Genomic DNA, 19,123 nt, shown 5'->3' on the forward strand with positions numbered 1-19,123 from the left:
AATTAGGCTTACACAGCTACTGCTTTAAAAAATCACAGGAACTCCTTCCTGATCCTCTTCACCAAGCCAAGCACTCCACAGTTAAACCTGGTTACAGAAACAATTAACTGTTTGCAGCCATACCATTTATACCAACACATCAGTATCTGCAAGATACGAGCCTGTTTAAGGAAAATTTGGCTAGCAAGGTCCCATTCTTTACAAATGGTATTTCTTTGAGAAAGGACCTGCCCTTGCAGCCCACCGACGCAAGGACGGAGCAGCCCAAAAGCTGTATACCCAAGTGCCTCCATACCTGACGTACCTGCTGTATGCCCAGGTCCCTCCTCCGGTCCAGCTACTAAACTTTCTGGGTTGTATGTAAAGCAACAACAGATCAGCTACCAAGTGTTGTCTGTGCCCCTCAGACCATTTCCCCTTTTAATATCGCACACTACAGCTATAGCTGGCTACTCTAAACATGCCGGTTTTCGTGGCAACGAGTCCTGAACTCTGTTCCCAACCTGTAAATGTGTGCCCATGCCTCCTGTGATAAGAGCAGATATATTTCCAATGGGAAGAGGCTCACGTTTCTCAGGGGAGATGAAGTAAACTTCATCACACTAGAAATCACAGGACTCAGCTTCCTGGGGTAGGGTAGAAGAGACCTAGATCCCAACCTTCCAGGTTTCCTCCATGACCTTCAATAAATGACCATGTTCTCATCAGTACAAGGGTGGTATTTCATCTTCTTTGAGATGCCCAGAAGCACTCAGGTTCTACCTATGGGGCAGTCAGGTTCTCCAGCAAAGACAGCTGAGCAAGTACCTAAACTGATGTCTTGCCCTTGCCACTACATCACACCAACACTTTCACAACTTCAACACCAGTTCAATTCTCAGTCATCTCCAATGACAAAAACAACATTAATTGAATTTTTTTGTATTGAAAAAATGCTGATAAAAATCTTACGAAACCAGTGGGCACAGGAACAGAATATAATGAAAAGGAGTTGCTCAACAGGGCTTCAGATCAAATGAATACGCAGAATTCAGGCCATCATACAACTGCATGTTTTGATATGCCAGAATTCAAAGTTTATGTCCAAGTACAGATGAAAGGAGGACTAAAATCATCATTGGAAGCTGGTACATAAAGTAAAGATTCCTCTGACAAGTGTGAGTCAAATACTGTCTGCTCTTTTTGGCTCTAAGGCAAATGCAATGCCCTCCGGCAGGCGTACACAATGAAGCTGTTTTCATCATGACCAAAAGTCCTTCGGAGAACAACCCTTGGAAAAAAGCACAGCAAATGGGTGGGCCTATTTTAGATATACACTAATTCCCTATAAATCAATGGGCAAAAGTGCTTCCTTTCTCCTGTTACAAACCCTGAGCCAAATCACCTTCTCTTTTACAAAGGCAACCTCATTGACTTTGCTCATGTTACACATAGACCATAGCAGACTTTGTCCTTGCATGCAATGGGAGGCCAAATCTCTCATAAATAAGAACAGAAACAATCTGTTCATCTTAAGTGAAGTGAGACAAGGACCATACCTTTCACCTTTAAAAAGGAGACATGTCCAAGAGACAGAAGGGAAAACACCTCTAATTGTTTGGTTTGCGAGTCCATTAGGAAAGACTCTCATAGGCCTAGAAAGGATGTGGTTTTCAGGCTCTTAGGGTTACTTTATCTGACTGCAGATCAGAAGTCCAAGAATATCCAATGCTGGCTTAAAAAAGCCTCCAGCATCTACTTCACCATCCACTGAAGAAGTAAGTCTTCCATCCTGTTTGGCAGGGGTGGCACATCAAGGGTGCAGCTCTACTGCAGCCTGAAGCCACCAGTCCCTTTTTCCTATCACTTGCTCATTTGCCTCAGCTCTAGTTTCACCAGCATGAGGTGAGATGGTTCTGCTGAGCTGCACAAAATCCAACCACGTCTTTAGTTTAGTTAGTTGTTGGCTGGATTAACCCATCAAGCAGCTCATGGTACCATGGCTTCACAAGCACCAACGCTGGAGCAAGAGGGAATGGGGGGGAAGTCCTGGCCAACGACACCGTGGGGAGAGAAAGAGGATGAACAGCCGTTAACTGGGACTGGCTTAGTCTGCCATGAAACCTTCAGTGCCTGACGCCTACCAGAAGACATCATAGAAATGCAAGGCACAGTGCGGCATTTAACACAGGCATTGCAACACGTGCCTAACGTTCCCATCTTACGTCCTCACGTTTATCACAACAGATGACAGATCTCAGAAGAACATCTGGCAGTACAATGCCACTTTTTTTGCAGGGTATTGGGTGTAGACGTGGTACGGCCTTCATTTGTTATTGCAACACATGGACAAACAGCTACTTCAGCCAAGCTGTCGCTTTGTCTCTCCTGCCACCTACTGTACTGAAAATCAAAATATACGTCACAAACTCGCACGTGTCTCCACTTCTTTTTGGAAATACCAACCTTCAGTTCTTCTAGAAGTACACTGCGTGCACGTGGGAACTCCCTGCTGCCACAACTCCTCCAGCAACGCTATCCACTCTTTCCTGATGAAGGCTAAAGGCAGTACTTCGAGCTCTGCTTAACTCACTGATTGTTCAGGGTTAAAACTGGCATTAAATACTAAAAATTCTCCAGAGTTTAGGGCATGAACTCCTCTCTTCCTTTGCCCCACAGAGAATTAATCACAGAAGATTTATTTTAAATGGTGAACAGGTCATGATGCCCCATAACCCTCCGTCCCTTTATTTGCTGTTATTTCCGATGACAACACTCACATGGGGCAAAACCCAGCAGAAAAATAACTTCTCATCGGGTGTGTGACTGTCAGCCCGTGGGCAGGGGTGAAACTCTTGCTGCACTTGAGCTGTGTAACCAAATGAGTGTCACCCAAGAACAGACCCGCCAGATGCAAGAGTCTGCTTCAGACCGTGGTTTACCCTTGTCCTTTTAACCTCTTGCTCTCAAAAAGCACAGCTGAGCGAGGCTGGCCGTGCCATGTATACCCTCGGCAGCGCAGTGCCACCCATGCAAGATGCCCTCCCCAGGAGCAGCATGTGGTCCTGCTGCCTCCAGAGTCACTGGCTGCAGAAGGGGATTCACTGATGCTTGTGCTCAAGCAGCACATCCAAGGAGAAGAAAATTACTCTGTCATAACCATCTGGGTTCTGCCATCCACCCAGACACAGTTAATCACAGTGAATGGCATCAAGAAGGGCAGCAACAGCTCTGAGCAGGTCCGGCACAGTTTAAGCCCACCGCAGGCGCTTCTAACCTGTTCATGGTACTACATGGAAGCCAATAAGCAATGAACCAAAAAACCAGTAAACATATATCCCATGTTAATTATTTATGCCATCCTCCCAGAAGGCATGACAAGTTTATTTTTTAGTATTTTATTATTAATTTTGAGAAGGCATTCAAACAGAAAACAACAAGCTGAAGTTGCTAAAAGAAATCTCATTATTTCCTATTATGTAGCTACCTTGCGGGTGCTGGTTTATTTTCCCATGTATGGCATTCCCTTTACCTAATCAACAACTTGAGGCATTGTAACAGCAGGTATCTTTGATAAAAAAGTATTCTGATGAAGGAGAAAGACATTCAACACTTGCATGATCAAGTAAGCTATCACGTGTATTTATTTATGCTGTGACCATAGTAATCAAGAGGTATCAGATGTGGAACTGAACATCAGTTAAATGCATTTTAAATCTGATTTTTCACTGGTTGCAGTAAGGAAATCGTTGACTAGCAAGACTCTTTAGGGTCTTTACAGGCTGCAATTAGAGAAGCGGATACAGAAGATGAATTACTCTACTCCTCTAAAAGCAAGTCTTACTTTTGCAAGTAATAGTGGGCCTTTCATCTTAGCACTTAGAATTTGATCAGCTGAGAAAAAAACATTAATGTAATTCCACTCACTCACAGATAAACACCTCTGAAAAATAAGGACATCTCTTTTCCTTAAACAAATCTGACAAGCCTATAACTAAAAATATTTACGTAACACACACAGTTCAGTATGGACACAGGAAAATAACTGGCATGAGTTATCAGAGTGTCTAATCCCAGCTATTTAGGCACCAAAATGCCTCGAAGAGCTGTGATATGTCAACTTAAAGCCAAATATGGTTCCCAAATATCTTTTAAACATGAATAAATTTATCAAGGAGCAACAGTTTGTTCCCATTAATTGCACAAATGCTGCAAACAGGTTAAAAAAAAAAAAATCAATCTTTTTACACCATGTGATCAGAAGCAGCTTTTGCTGACACCAATTTAATTTATAACAGAATCAAGGCTAAAACTGAAAGGTTCACGTTAGCCGTTAGTAATGCTACAGGAACTATCAGTGAAAAGCTAATGGAGTGAACAGAGCCTTAAAACAATGTGAAGCTTTTTAACACAAACTTGAAAAAGCTGCTACTGTAAGGGCAGTGTCAGAGGGTGCTCACACATCCTTGCTAGAAACCCTCAGATAACTCTCAAGGATTCTTAAGGATGCTCCAAGGGAATTAAAGAAGCATATTTTATACATGCTGTGCTGCCTGGGTTGATGTCTCGCTAAACCAACGGGCCAAGTTTAATCTCCAAAAGGACTTCTACCTCTGCGCTCGACCAAACGGAAGGGAAAGAGATTAAAACTTGTTCGGTCTATGGCCAACGGAGACTTTCTAGCAGAAATGGAAGTCATTGATGAGGAGGTGATAAACTGCTCCAACCTTGCTTTGAGTGGAGTGGAACGGAGCGGCTGGGAGATTTTCAGAGCAGATTCTCCAAACAAGCTGTTAAGAGAAGCCGCTATCCAGAAGGCTCCTCCAGAAGGAGGAAAAAGGAAGCAGGGAAATCACAGTTAATGGGATCTGGCCACAGCTAGAAAACAGCTAGGTTTCCAAGTACATTACAAACAGTCCTGCGCTTCACCGCTGCACTAGCTCGTTGCTGGATGAGAAAAATTTACACAGATTTAATGCCTTAAAAATCTCCATGGAAATTTAGATTAATCTGTTTAGAACAAATCTTGCCTCTCCTCTGGGATACCCTGTACCTGTACACATGAAGAAGAGGAAATTGCCACCACTACACCATAACTTCTGCGATTTTCTGTAAGGGGAAGCTGTCAGGCTAGAGATTTATTTATTTTGAGGTTCTTTCATAAGTCCCATAACTGAACATTTGCAATACAGGGAGGTCACCACCCCACTCACCTTAGATATCACCACAGAGAATTATAAATTTTTCCCAAGTTTTCTGTGGGAGGGAATTGCTATCTGATCCTGTCAAGTAGGATAATTTTAGCTCAAACATAGAAGGTTACCTCGCTCCCAGAGCATCTCTCCTTGGCACAACTTCAGATTGAGGAACGTTATACAATTAGGGTACAGAATAAGGTCTTTGGAAGGAAATATAGTAATCTCACACCTGGAGGAAAGCAATCAAACCCCTGGCTACGGGTTGCATTGCTTTGAAAAGAGCAGCCTCAGCAGGAGGTTGAGCAACCTCAGCAGGAGGTCCGCAGTGGAGGAGCCTGAGGACCTCCTGCTCATCCTCCAACCGAGGTGGAGAAGAGACTTGGTTGCTTAAGGCAGCAATGGAAGAAAAATTACCATAGATGATACCCTCTACCTGTCCAAACTGAAGCTAAGCGCGGGGCATGACCCAATATGTAAGAAATCCAAACTCATCCTTCCTCAGATCCCAAAGGAGGCAGCGTCACAGTACATACGAGGAGGGAAGATGCCAGCAGCAGAAAAAATTCTGGTCTAATCATAAGCTAGAGGAAGAGGCAGTAGGAGCCGAAGAATGGAAATGATAGGAGAAGCAAGATAAAGGATTACAGGGCTGATAGCATCTTACAGAGAACACACTTTTAGAAGAAGGGGAGGAAGTTGAGCAGCCATGACAGGAGGGGAAGGAAAAGTAAAGCTGATTTTCCCGATAGTCAGGTCATGAACAGTTCCTGAAATCTGTCTAGTCAGGCTGGTTGTCCAACACAAAGATGCAAAAATCAACACATGCGGCACCTTCACAGCAGAAAAAGGAATATTGGGGAGTGTGGCACTCTGCAGGGTAATTTAAAAAACTACAAGTCTTCTAAATGTCATAAATAGAGATGAAGCTATTGAGCTCTCAACTGATAACGAATGCAAACAGTTAACAGAGGAGTTATGCAGAATTGTCCACTAAGACAAAAATCTTAAAACTTTGGCTCCTCACACACAAATGTCTTTTTTCTTTTGGAAATCCCACAGCCACTGCTGGGAGATTAGCTTTATAAAGTGAGAATTTAACTGGAATTGCCACTCTGGGTAACTACGGGAAATGTTGCTCACAGCAACAGAAAATGTAGGATAATTAGGTATTTTGGGGAAGAGGGGAAAGAAACTTACAGTAACTATGTAAACAGTATAAATAACAACGCTGTCCTTCTCTGGGACCTTTCCGAGGACCTTAGCGCAATCTACAGCCATTCCTTGTGAAAAGCTGCCATGCTACAGCCGCCGCTTACTGCACAATCCAGGTCCCAAACCTGGCTGTATTTCTCATCCTTATACTTTATCCCTCTGCTGATCCTCGCCCCGGACAGCAGCTGTAAGCTGAGGGGCCAGGACCCCATGTGGGTCTGTGCAGCGTGGGACCCCAGCCGGGACGCGGGGTGCTGCCAAGTGCTCCTTCAACATAATTAACGAGGGGCGGCCTGATCAAGAGAGAGAGAAGACAAAAGATTTCCACCAAGTGAGAAAACTCTCAAGCACAAGAAGTGAAGGTTCTCCCCATGCCGAGCGTGCTCAGCGACACAGCCCGGCAGGGCAAGTGGGCTGGGAAGGCTAGCCAGCTTTCAGACAAAAGTGTAAAAAAGAAGCGGGAGAAGGAAAAAAAAAAAAAAAAAAAGGGAAGACAAGGTCAAGCACAGGGAGGCAGGCTCCAGCCAAACCTTTGAAAGCACCTCAGCGGACACCGCTGTGGAGTCTGGAGAAGATGCCGCTCAGCGGGGGAAAGGGTCAAGTTAAAATACAAACCCACATTTACATGCTCCCATGAGTTCCTTAACTGCAGCTGAGAATTTAATTAAATGCTTTGCCTCAGACTTGTTTGATTGCACATATTCTCCACCAATTTTCAGTTCCAGTTTCTGCCCCTGCTCTGATTTTTAATCATCGGGACAAAACACTAGTATTCAGATGCTGCCTTGCTAAGAAATCTGGAGTAACTGGAAGTTACATTAACAATATTTAAATACAGTCCACGTCTATTTAAAGGTTTGAACACATCTTGTTAGAACACTGCATAAATTAACCCAACCTAATTCTCCTGGATGCATCAAGATCTGAAAAGCCCCAAGTTTGATGTTCTCTCTTACCACCCACTTAAAGAAAACAAACCCAACACACTGGGGGTTAGCTTAGGTTGCAAACAGTAACAAAATCAACATTCAACTGAATAAATGCAATTTACTGCCTGATGTAATGAAAATCATGCCACAACCAGTTCAAAACCAAAACAAGAAGAGGCTCTCCCCTGCCCTCTCCATGCACACACCCCACCACACACCCACCCATTTTTGCTGTGAATGACGCCCCAGCACAGCCTGCCCGCTTGGCATCCTGCATCGCTCCCTCCATCCCTCCCCACCGCCCGAAGCCATCCCTGGACAGAGCAAAGTGCGCGCTGCTCCCGCCAGGCTCCCCGTCCCCACCGCCCTGCTTGCGCTGGCGGCCAGACAAAGCAAACTCTGGTTGCATCACGGAGCAAACTCATTTTCCAGCAACCTCCCAGCCCGGAGTTTACCGCTACTGTAATCCGGTGCTGTCAACAACGCCGTCTTTGTTGCGCGCCTGTGTGTGCAGCTTGCTTGTTGGTTGGTTGGTTGTTGGGGTTTTTTTATTATTATTTATTTTAAAGGAGAATTTTTTAAATGCGTAATCTGTTTTTGAGTGATTTCTCCTCCGTGCTGGCTCCACCCTGTACTATAAACGAGACATTACCTTATACAAGAATGAATCTGCTGCATTCCTCTGTCTAGCTGCCTCACAGCACATTTCCTACGCTTGCAGCAGCCCCAGCAGCGCACGCTCTCCCACCCCTTCCCCCCACCTTTTTTTCTTTTTTCTTTCCCCCTTTTTTTTTTTTTTTTTTTTTTCCTTTTCACTGCCTCGCTGTGTTTTTGTGTAAATGATCTCACATGACTCAACAAATCCATCTGCCTGGAGCAGGCCAAGTTTGGAGCCTTCCCAGGAGGGAGGAGAAGAATTGCTTTGTGGAAAGGACCTGGAGCTTTGCCCTTTCTCTGGCTCAAATTACCCGCCTGTCAGGCCTGACGGATTTGGCTAAAAATAAAAGGAAGCGGGCCGTGAAAAGGAGATGAATGAGCTCAGCAGTTCCTTAGATAACATGGGCCTGGTGTCGCCCAAAGATCCCAGAGCAGGAACTTCAGATGCCGGGCATGTAAGTGTGGTGCTGCAGCCTAGGTGAACTTGGCTGCTCAGGGACCAAAAAGAAAAAGGCACAAAAAAAGGGCAAACCCAACCATACGCTGTTGGAAATAAACGGATTAAAGACTTGCAGAATGGGAAAACTGCCTGCTGTAGGTTTCAGTTTGTAAAAGGGGAGATTTATGGCGTTTCCAGTGAGGAAAGGGGGCATGGGGGGGTGTGGCGGGGGGACGCACGTGATGTCAGCCTCCCGCCCTGCCCAGGGAGCCTCAGCATCCTCCCTGCAAATGCCTGCCCAGCGCCCGCAGCGGGTATTAAGCACTTAGTTTGGCAATGTAATGACACACTGCAACAATCTGTAATGCGAGGCAGTCAGCAAAGCCCTGGCTCGCAAAGCTCTTTCTCCTAACCATTAACCATATGTTTGGCTCCGCTGCCGCCCAAGCGAGCGGGTGTTCCAGCGCACCATCTGGTTTCTATCCACACAAGCAACTGCAAAGCACAGAGTATTTCCCTCTGGAGCAGTGTCTTCCTCCCCGGCTCTCCCTCCCCACCCGGCCCCCCACTCCTCCACTCCCGTCTTCCTCCTTCGCCCCCTTTCAGCAGCAGCCTCGCCTCCTCACCGTGATGCTCAAAGAGCTGGGGACCGTGGCTGCCCCACCAAGGATGTGGTAGAAGAGCGGGGATTCTGTGTTGTGCTGCACCCCATGAGCTTGTGCACGTGCACACACACACACAGAGGGATCACATCCCTCATCACCGATGCTTGGGGTACCACGTTAAAAAACAGGCGTGTTCTTGACCAGTGCAGGAACTGCTGCAGTTCCCATCGCATCTCACTCACGCACACATGCGCACAGGGAGCGTTCAGTTTGGATTACATCAACTCCATCCCAACACTGCAGAAGGACATCAAGAATGAACCTAACAACAGGAGGACAATTAGCACTGTTATCGCCGGCTCCCAAGTAGGGCTTTCTAGGCACATCGGGTGCTGTTTCCCCATCCCACCAAATTAAGAACATTCTGGGGAAAAAAGAAAAGAGACAAAAAAGGAGAAAAGAGAAAAAGAAAGAGGAATGGAATGAGAGAGAGGTGAAGAAAAAGGAATGAAAATATTTACTTTTCCTGTGATAACTAAACAAGCTCTTTGTGAAACTATAAAAAAAGCTTTCAAGTGTTATATTTTAGAAGACCTTGTACCATATGTTTGCTTTATGATTTTATAAATTTTAACTACTATTTATGTTTGTAAAGCACTTCCATCCTTCTGTTTATTTCTGAAATCACCTATGGGAGATCAGCAGTAATTTTCCTCTCAGGTTGGCCAATTTAAGATTAATCATGACCTAATGCAAATATTCAGGGATGCAAGCAATAGGATATTCTACAAATCCCACACTTGCTCCTTTAAAATAAGTTTATACTCTGCAATGAGTCACACATACAGTGTTTATCCAAGTTACCAGTGCTACAAGGAAAAAAGCCCATTACATTTGCAAATACATACAAATCGCAGCTGTAAGCACCCAACTGCTTACACCAGGACTCGTTTCTATGACTGGATATTGATTTTTTAATAATGTGTCATTATACCAATGTTGATACAGCAACTATCTTCCTGGAGTATGCAATTTAATGCTAAAAAGAAGCTGGCTCTAGGAAATATCAAATCCACACCCATTCATATGCTATTTAAACACCCTTCTTGGTCATGACTATAGCAAGGCAAAGCCACAATTGCATTTTTCCCACCTAGCACCCAACAAAGAAAATGCAAAGGATTCGCTAGTTAAAAACAGCTCAGTCTAAGGCAACTAGCTCTGCTGATCTGCTTCTTGATAAAATCCTGCAGAACCTCTCCAGCTGGTGCTGGAAAGCAAGAGGCTATGTTGAAAAGGGTGCATGTTTTTTGAATCTCCTTGTACGTCTGAGAAATCAGTACTTGAAAAAACGCGCTGTAGGCCATTATCCTGGAATCATATACAAGCGGGGAAAACCTGTACGCCTGTGAAAAGCCTGATGACTTCACTGGGATTGCCTAAGAAGTTTGAGGGTAGGATATAGCCTCAATTACAAATGTGGAGTGCAATTAACAGTGCAAACTCCCCATCCCCCCCTCCCCCTCAGTGGGGGAAATAATTAAAATTATTAAAAACATAAGAGATTTATTTTAGCTAGCAACTTACATTTCCTACAAAACAGGATCTAAACATGTAAAGTCCATTATTTTAAGAAAAGATTGTTGCAAACATATTAGTAGCATGCTTAAACATCACACATTAGGTTTCCTACAACCATGCAACAACAAACTGTCTTCATTCACACACAGAAAACAACTAGCAGTAGTCCTCTAAAGCAATAAAGGTCTAGGTCTGGGTCTTTTAGCAGATAATGATCTGCTCTGATCCAGAAATCTTTTAAAAGGGGTAGTTCAAGGGAAATATTCATAGATTCAGAGTTGTGGAGTCTGAAGGGACAGCTGATCATTTGACCTTCTTCCATAGAACCGGCATGGAGCTTCCCTACCTGCACTGACGCAGCTGTAAGAGGTTGAATTAGAAAATCTCTTAGGGTAAAAAAAACAACAAACCCAAAACAAAAAAAAAACCAACACCCCAAATAAAACAAAGCTCAAAAAACCACACCCAAACATAAAAAAAAATCCCAAAACACAGCCTCAGATTCAATAGCTTGACTTAAGGAAGGAAGCTACCGCAGCCCCAGCCGTGTTGCCCTGTGCAGCAATCGTCCGTGCTGTGGGAGCATTCACACTCTCTCGCCTGCTCTGAATTAATTTAACAGCCAGCCACTGGGTCTTGTTATACTGTGTCACTTTCCTCTACCCCTCAATCCCTTACAAAAGGCCACTGTCAGCCTGAAACCTAGACAGTTTTTAAAGCGTAATAAAAAGTGGTGTCACATTATTACCTGAATCCACCAAGTCCTCCTGCCAACAATGATGTTTATGCAATCACATTTTTCTGTTTTTAAAAACTTCTCTCTTGCTTCATCGCTCTGTGTGAAAAACAACACAAAAGAAAAAATTGATTAACTGCACACAATCATCTATTATTTGCATTACAGCAGATGACTTTCCAGGCAAATATTTAGGTCTTTTGTTTTCTGCCATGTGTCATAAAGGTATTAAACAAGAAAAAGTTTTTTCCCCAAAACTGCTTATTGACCAAATAGAAGTGAAAGAGAACAACTTAAAGGGGCAGCCAAGGTACCACAGTCCATCACTTGCAGAGCTGCGCAGAGGAACACAGGTCTCCTGCGCCTGCATCCTCTGTCTTCTCCCCAGGGCATCCTGCCTGGCAGCGCTGGGACCAGTGCCAAAGCAGAAATACAGGGGAAAAGAGAGCTGCTTAAGTTTCTTTCAGTTTTGACAGTAAATACATGCCACTAATAACCGCAGCAGCAATGTAAAAATAATACTTGCAAAATTACATTGACGGTAAATTACTTAATCGTACAATTTCCCTGAACTTTGTACCTACAGCATTATTTAAGTAGTGACTCTGCTTAAAATTCTCGAAAGGGTCTTTCAGTGTCTGTGTTTACTCCTCACCTCACATATTAGTAGCTTTATGCTTCAGTGTCGAATTCTCCTGCCAATACACCAACGAACCAAGATGTACACTTCATATAAGAAATTTCCACACTTAAAATAAGGAGAAAAAAGCCCACATGGTAGAAACCCAGTTGAAGATAAAACCTCAAAAAAATCCACCAGCCTCCCTGAGTGGCCAGAAGACACATCATAAGTAAAGAAAAAATGACACCAGATTTTCAGTACTGGAAATGCCATTAATGTCAGTATTTCACTGCCCTCTCTGAAAGCAAACAAAACAAACCCTTTCACTTAAGAAGATGCAACTCAACCATCTGTATGTGATCCCATGCCTACCTCCACAAGGGCATATGAATTAAACACAACTACACTGCTTAGGGTGCAAGATACGGCTGTGATACCCATCCTGTGATTTCAGGGCTCAGGCATTTGGCATACTCTGTCCATCGTTGACATGGATGTCTGCCAGAAAGATTTTCTTGCAAGGTTTTGGTTGCAGGGGTCTGATTTGAGCTATTCCCAAAGAAGTGGCTGGAAAGACTCAACAAATTCTGGCAACCACTGGAACTGAGAGATTAAACCTAGGACTAGCCAGGTGACACAAAAAAGCAAAGAGCACGGTCTAGTCCAGGGCTGAGGAAGAGAGTTGGCCTTTGCCTCTGGCATCTGCTCCTGACCGGGCAGGGCCACCTCCCAAGCAAGGAAAGGGATCAGCCCTCTCCCCTGCTCCAGGTGGTCTCCCTGCCACAGCCCTGGCAGCCTGGAGCCACCCACACTCAACACAGAGCAGCCAAGAGCTGGGCCAGGGCACAGCAGGAAAAAATAGGTCAAACCAAGAAACTTCACTTAACTGGGAGAGAAAACTGGAGGTAGGATGGGGAGAGAGTGACAACCTGGTTAGGAACAGAGGGCTCACGGTGGCTGTGCAGCTGCAGCACTGCCAAGGAAGCATGTTCAAGCCTCTGCGATGCCAGTGGACGCTGTTTGCCACTTGTTTGCCTCCTGTCTTTTTTCTTTGGTGGACCAAAGCTATACTGGCAAGACAGAACACTGATGAGCTGAAGCACTAAAAAGGGAGGGGAACGTGGTGGGCGAGCGCTGCCCGCAGCGGCTCTCTTTGCCCTCTCCTGCTGCGCTCAGCACAGGGGACGTAACTGACCATGCACCAGGGCTGTGGGATAACAGCACAGGACAACTCTGACAGGTGTTGGCAGTGAAGATAGCAGCCACCCCGCCACTCCCTGCCACCCCTTCTCAGTGCTCAGGCAGATGAGCCGTGCCTTGGAGAGCTGCCATGCAGCTCTGATGCAGTGCCGCTCCAGTCATTTAAACCCGGCGTTTCCCAAGTGGCCATTAATGGCAAGTTCCTAACCAGCCTGAAACCCTGGCTTCTCTCAAGCAAAACTAATGAACACTCACAGCAAAAGGGAATTGTATTTCCAGTACATGAAATACTACGACGTATGGAGACATCTCAGCAGCAAGGCTGTAAGATCCTTAAGATCCTTCGTCCTCTTGCTTTAACTCTCTTCCCATGAAGAAGTGACCACGCTTCCCGAATTCTTTGTCAAACCCTCAAGCCTGAGGCTGATAAACAGAGTAAGTCTGTGAGGAAATGGCAAACTTCTTCAGCAGGATTTGAAGTAGTATGCCATAAATAGAAGCGTAGAGTCAAACATGGAACAGCAGGGAAAAACCAAAACGCTGAAGAGGGCATTTGCCCAGGGTTTGCAGATACAGCTGGAGGCTTGGCACAAGGCAGAGGACTTGCAGAGAGAAAGGAGAGTGTGATACGTAATCAGAAGCTGTCCATGCATTCACAAGACTAAAAATTAGGTCTACAGAAATCCTTTTTATACCTCACTGAGCCGCACTCTGACCTCAGTTATAATACCGTAACATATTTGTGTACAAAATTAAAATTAACAGCAAATAGCTGGAACCACCCTAGATACTACACTGCCTTAGACATTCAGAGCATATAACAGAGCACAGGTCTACAGTTAACCAAATGCACAATGCAGGAAGACAGACCTTAAAGGTAAATAATTCAGGGCTTGAATTCTTTAAGGTAAATAATTTAGGGCTCTAATGAACTCGCTGACTGTAAATAGGGAGTTCCACTGCTAGGAACCCTCCAAACTGCCCTACATCCAATCCTCACAGGAGTGCAGAGCAGAAAACTGTCAGCAAAAACACGCCTCAAATATTCCTGGCTATAGCAGCAAGGACTCAGTCTAACACAAAAGGAGTCTCGGATAGGAAAAGGCAGCTTTGCAGACTGCTTCCAGTGCTCTGTACCGTGCCCAGGAGCTGCTGAAAAGGAGGTGCAATTACAGAAACACCACTTGGCAAGCAGTGAGGTGGTCTGTGTAGCAAGGTAGCTGACCCATGCCGTGTCCCGTGAAAGCATTGGAAAACCCTTCAAGGACAGCCAACACAGTTTGGTCTAGAGGTGCTAAAACCACACCTGACTCCAGGTGAAACTTTGCTAAATAAAAGAGCCCATAGATGAAAAGTAACCAGACAAACCTCCAACTCCTTCTCACTTCACAATCTCCCTTCCCTACCCTCTTGGGGAAAAATTGGCTATGGTCAAGTGCTTTTATCAACACCTGGGAATTCCTGTGCATGCACCAAAAAGCATCTCAGCCAGACAAAATCCATCAACAAACCACAGTATCAATCCTCATCAGATCTTAAATTACCAGCAAGCCTCAGCCTTCCCAGCCCGTATCTTTTAGTTCCAAGGGGTCACTCACAAACAGAAACTACTCCTGACCAAGCAAGGAAACTGCATTAGAACAGAGATACAGTGAATCATCAGTTATACAATGTTGTCTCTGCTAAAAAAACTCCATGGATTTTTATGCTGTCTCACACATACATAAAAGTAGTATGTAAAAACATCCTGGAGTTGCCTCACACCCTCTTATGAGACCTACATGAAACCAGAGCATGGAAGAAAACCCCGCCTTTTGCCGCCAGACACGGGCACGTCAGCAGCAATAGCCAAGGCGCTGCAAGGCTGCTGACAAGCCTGGAAACACCGTATGGGAACATGCCCGTGGATCAGTAGTTGAAAACACAACTGCTGTTCTCACTCTGTGCCCAGTGGAGATGAGATCTCATCGCCAGCAGAGATCTGGGTCACCACCAGGAAGCTGGAGTTATCCCAGCATCATCTTCTAGGTAATGCTCCTGAAAGGGGAAAAAAAATCTGCGGCAAGGTTGCATCTGACAAGATCCTAGGTGTAAAACAAAAACAACCACGAGTGGTTTCTTTGCCCCCTGCTGATACCATCTGACTGAAAAAAAACCCCAACCCCCCAAAAACAAAACACCATATCCGTACCATGTGATATCTTGTATGCAAACTACTTTGCAGAAAGTGTTTGTTGTAAATGCAAGGTTCAGATTGCAGTGTCTCAAGAGCTGGCAAATGCATCTTGATTGCCAAAGTCTGCCTCTTAAATGCCAGGCTAAAGAGTATTTGTTTGTGTATCCAGTACTTCAAAATGAAAATCCAAATGCAGGGAAGGAGAAAGTGAGAAAAACAATGAAGTATCAATTTTAAACTTAAGACATTTGTGAAAAATACGTGTTCTGAGTCTCTGTGCAATCAAGTAGCTGATACCTATCCAGGCACAGGACTGAAAACTGAACCAGCTTTCCAATCTCTGCTAACCAAAGTTTTTGCAATCTTCCTGTACACCATTTCCCTGTTTACATCTCATGGTACTGGAGTTAAACTTTTGGAGAAAAACAAATGGCGAACCTAGAAAGTGAAATGCAGTATTTTTTACAGCATAAGAGAGCATGCCGTTAGCAAGAATTCATAGCTGCACACATCCCAATCCCGTTCCTCAGTCCAACACCCACTCCTGAAATCCTGTACCAACCAGATTAGCCGATGTGCACATGCTTGCGCTCTTGCGGAAACAATAGTCTCTTTCAGTCCGTACAACCTTCTGAAGAACCAGGCGAAAACGTCATGGGAAAAGTTAGGAAATATCTGCAGAAAACAGTCCACAAGATGAAAGGCAGAACAAGCCTTTTAACTTGTACGAAGTACGTAACATGGAGGAGAAACTCATAGCCTCATTACCTAGCCCCTCTTCCAAAGGGCTTTTATTTTTTTCCCCAGGATGGAAAAGGGGACTGAAACAACTTTAGAAAATAAAATACTCTGGTGGTGGAACAGCTCCCCTGCAAACAGAGTGCTGCAGGCAAAATTCAGCTCAGGTAGCTGCGTGGCAGATCTGGGAGCCGATACCTGCTCTCCTCACACACCGGGATCTCCCGCTGACGGCAGGGATACTGGCTGGCAGGATGAGTCCTCCTGCCCCCCCCAGTGCACAGTGCTCCTCCCTTTTCTCCCCCCCACAAACACTCTGCAGCTGTGGAGGGCATAGCACAATTCTTTTAATTAATCCAGCACAAGGTTTGAGCTGCCCCAGGGTTAAGCTAAACATTTTCTGTCTTCAACCACTATGGCAGAAGTAACTACAGAGAAAAACACTCTGCCATAAGGCTAGGAAATTGAGGACAGAAAAGAAGCTGCAACAGAGCCACCCTTGACCTCTCGAAATTTTGCCTCCAGAGGACTCAAAAATAAGGAACTGAATTTTTAATCAGCAGGGAAATGGGGCAGGGAGACTTGCTCTCAGTAATGTTACGGTTGGGAATATCACATAAAAGGTATTATGGAGTTGTACCATCCACCTTCTGTTCCAAACTGTAGGTCTCAAAAAAAACTCACCAGAAAAAAAATTCCCCCTGTTATCAGGACAGCACCAAGCGCTCAGAGGCATTTAAAATGAATACAGTTCTACAAATCCTTGTTTCTCCTCTCACAAGGGGCTACGTAACTCCTGCAGCAAACAAACGCTCCCCTATCAAAGCAGATTTTCTCTGCATGCACTCACGCTGCCTATTATTCTTTAATCGTCTGGTATGCCTCTTCCTACAGGATTGCTTATGTTGAGGGAAATACCGACTTTACCTGTGCAAAACCACCAACTCCTGTTCTGTGCAAATGCCATGAAGGTTAATAGCAGCAATCGTGGCTTGAACTCTGCCTGTGCCTTGCACTGAGCAGACCATATAACCACTGGCATCTTACCTCTTATGTCCGCTTCCCCTCAACTCACACTCACACTCTGCAGGATTTCACTGAGCGGTTTCTCTAAACCCGATAGTACTTCTCAAACTGTAGGAGCAAGTCAAAGTATAATTTGATGTGTCTGATCGCACAGACACCATATGAGAATGTGAGAGCTGATCACAGGAGAACACAAGTTGCTTTTTCATTTCACAGCTCCAAGAGTCAAAAAGGGTGTGTAGGACCCTGATATATACCAGATGTTTTAAAGTAAGGTGGAAAAACTGGTGTGGACACCATTTGTCCATCGCGAAAGCTTCCCGACGGCAACCAACTGGCCGTGCTGTAGTAAGCAGGCTTGCTGTGCCTGCAAAAGATTACAAGCCTAATGGAACAGGAGTATTCACAGCTTTCATGCACATGTATAATCCTGCTCACTTTTCCTGAAAATAAATTTGACAAGCCCATCAGTACGATGTGTGAAAGCCTCAAAACAGAACTCGTTTTGTTAGATATATTCTTGCACCTATTTAAGAAAAACTGATTATTTTAAAGAAAAAAAATATTTTGGGCTGGAGCACATCCATGGTTTTACCAAGTTCTACACTCAACCCAAGAAATGAAAGAGCAGAACTTTTTCATACATTTGTAGCAAGTCTTGAGTCAGTTTAATTCAGAAAATTTTGTTCAGAATTTGTGTTCGGATATAAAAACATAAACAAAAGAGGCTTTCACTCCAGCTCCCAAGGGACTCAGGTGGTACTCTCCCTGTACTAGGCACTCTACAAATACATACGGAGACTTCACACCTCTGTCTGGAAAAGCCAAGTTTCATCTTGTAGTTACGAGACCGGTGGTTGTTTGTTTTTCTATTGGAGAAAAAAAAAAAGGAAAAAAAAGAAAAAAAAAAACTTCATCATGAAAACAAAAAGAAAAAGGTGGTGGGGTGGGGGAAGCAGCCCTGCAGGAAAATGCTATTTCTGATTAACAAGAATATGCACCTATTGTCCCTTGGGTGAAGCTCATTGCAGAGATCAACAGTTTTTTGATGGATTTGTGCTAAACTCTGGAGTTCAAAATACTGCCAAGAGCGGACACCGCTGTCCTTGACCGTGCAGCGTGAAGGTGCGTGAACGCAAGACCATATCCAACCCAAACCAACTTCCTCACTGAACGCTGCCTCAATTCTTTTTCTACGTGAAGTTTGCAATCATAAAAGGAGGTTCTGGAGATTCACCTAGGACTTGCGAGGTGACAGGATATTTTGCTCACAGTCCAGCTGAATAGTATTTATGCCTGTTGTTTTGTTTTCATGTTCCCTTGTGCACATATACCACCCCCCTCTTTCAGCCTGGCTCCGCCTGAGGAGCAGAACTGCCAACTTGAGGCTCTCGGAGGAAAGCTCTGCCTATGCCAGCCTCGAGCTCAGCACTGAAATCGCTCATTCCTGCACAGGACTGTGGAGATAATCCTTTGCCCATTAAATATCCCATTTTCTTCCTTGTTGCTCTGGAAGGATGCAAATGAATGAACTGCATTTTCTCTGGACACCACCTTCTGCTTTTATTGAGTACCTCAGCTACTGGTTCCAGCTGCACTTCTCTGCCCTTCAAGCCACCAGTTAAGGTTGCTGGGTATGATTTCCAAATCCCCAGCTACAAGTCTTTTTGAGGAAAAAAGGGTGGTTGCTATTAGCCCGATGAGAAAACATGCATTTAGTCCATAACCACAGGCTCCTGAAACACAGCTGTTAAGCGCAAATACGAGTTTCTGAAATTTTCTTTCTGTTGCCTCATTATCTTCACTACATCCCAGCAGAAACCAGAGTTCCTGCAGGTGGAGGGAGGAAGCCTTTCTGCTTCCAGCTGCATCTAATGCTGGCTAGTCAACCAGATGCAAAATGTTGCATCAACCTGATGTTTCACTTCAAAGTCTCAAAATTTTTCTCTTACTGCTGGGACTAGGTGCTTGTGGCTTGAGTTACCACTGGGGAAATGGAATCTCACAGCCAGCACTTCAGACTGC

At 44.7% G+C, this 19,123-nt stretch overlaps 1 protein-coding gene across 5 annotated transcripts in view; it reads right to left on the reverse strand.

Moving 5' to 3' along the window:
• The window catches only part of BACH2 (BTB domain and CNC homolog 2), a 196,814-nt gene that overhangs the window by 143,563 nt on the left and 34,128 nt on the right, over positions 1 to 19,123 (reverse strand). For 4 of the 5 annotated variants that reach the window (XM_055809680.1, XM_055809681.1, XM_027785943.2 and 1 more), the window contains exon 2: positions 11,349 to 11,435. The exons of the other annotated variant lie outside the window; for it this stretch is intronic. The gene's annotated coding sequence lies outside the window, so the exon portion shown is untranslated. The remainder of the gene's footprint in view (positions 1 to 11,348; positions 11,436 to 19,123) is intronic. 5 annotated transcript variants of the gene reach the window in all.

This window comes from Falco peregrinus, chromosome 7 (genome assembly GCF_023634155.1).
Source record: "Falco peregrinus isolate bFalPer1 chromosome 7, bFalPer1.pri, whole genome shotgun sequence".
Taxonomy (NCBI): Eukaryota; Metazoa; Chordata; class Aves; order Falconiformes; family Falconidae; genus Falco; species Falco peregrinus.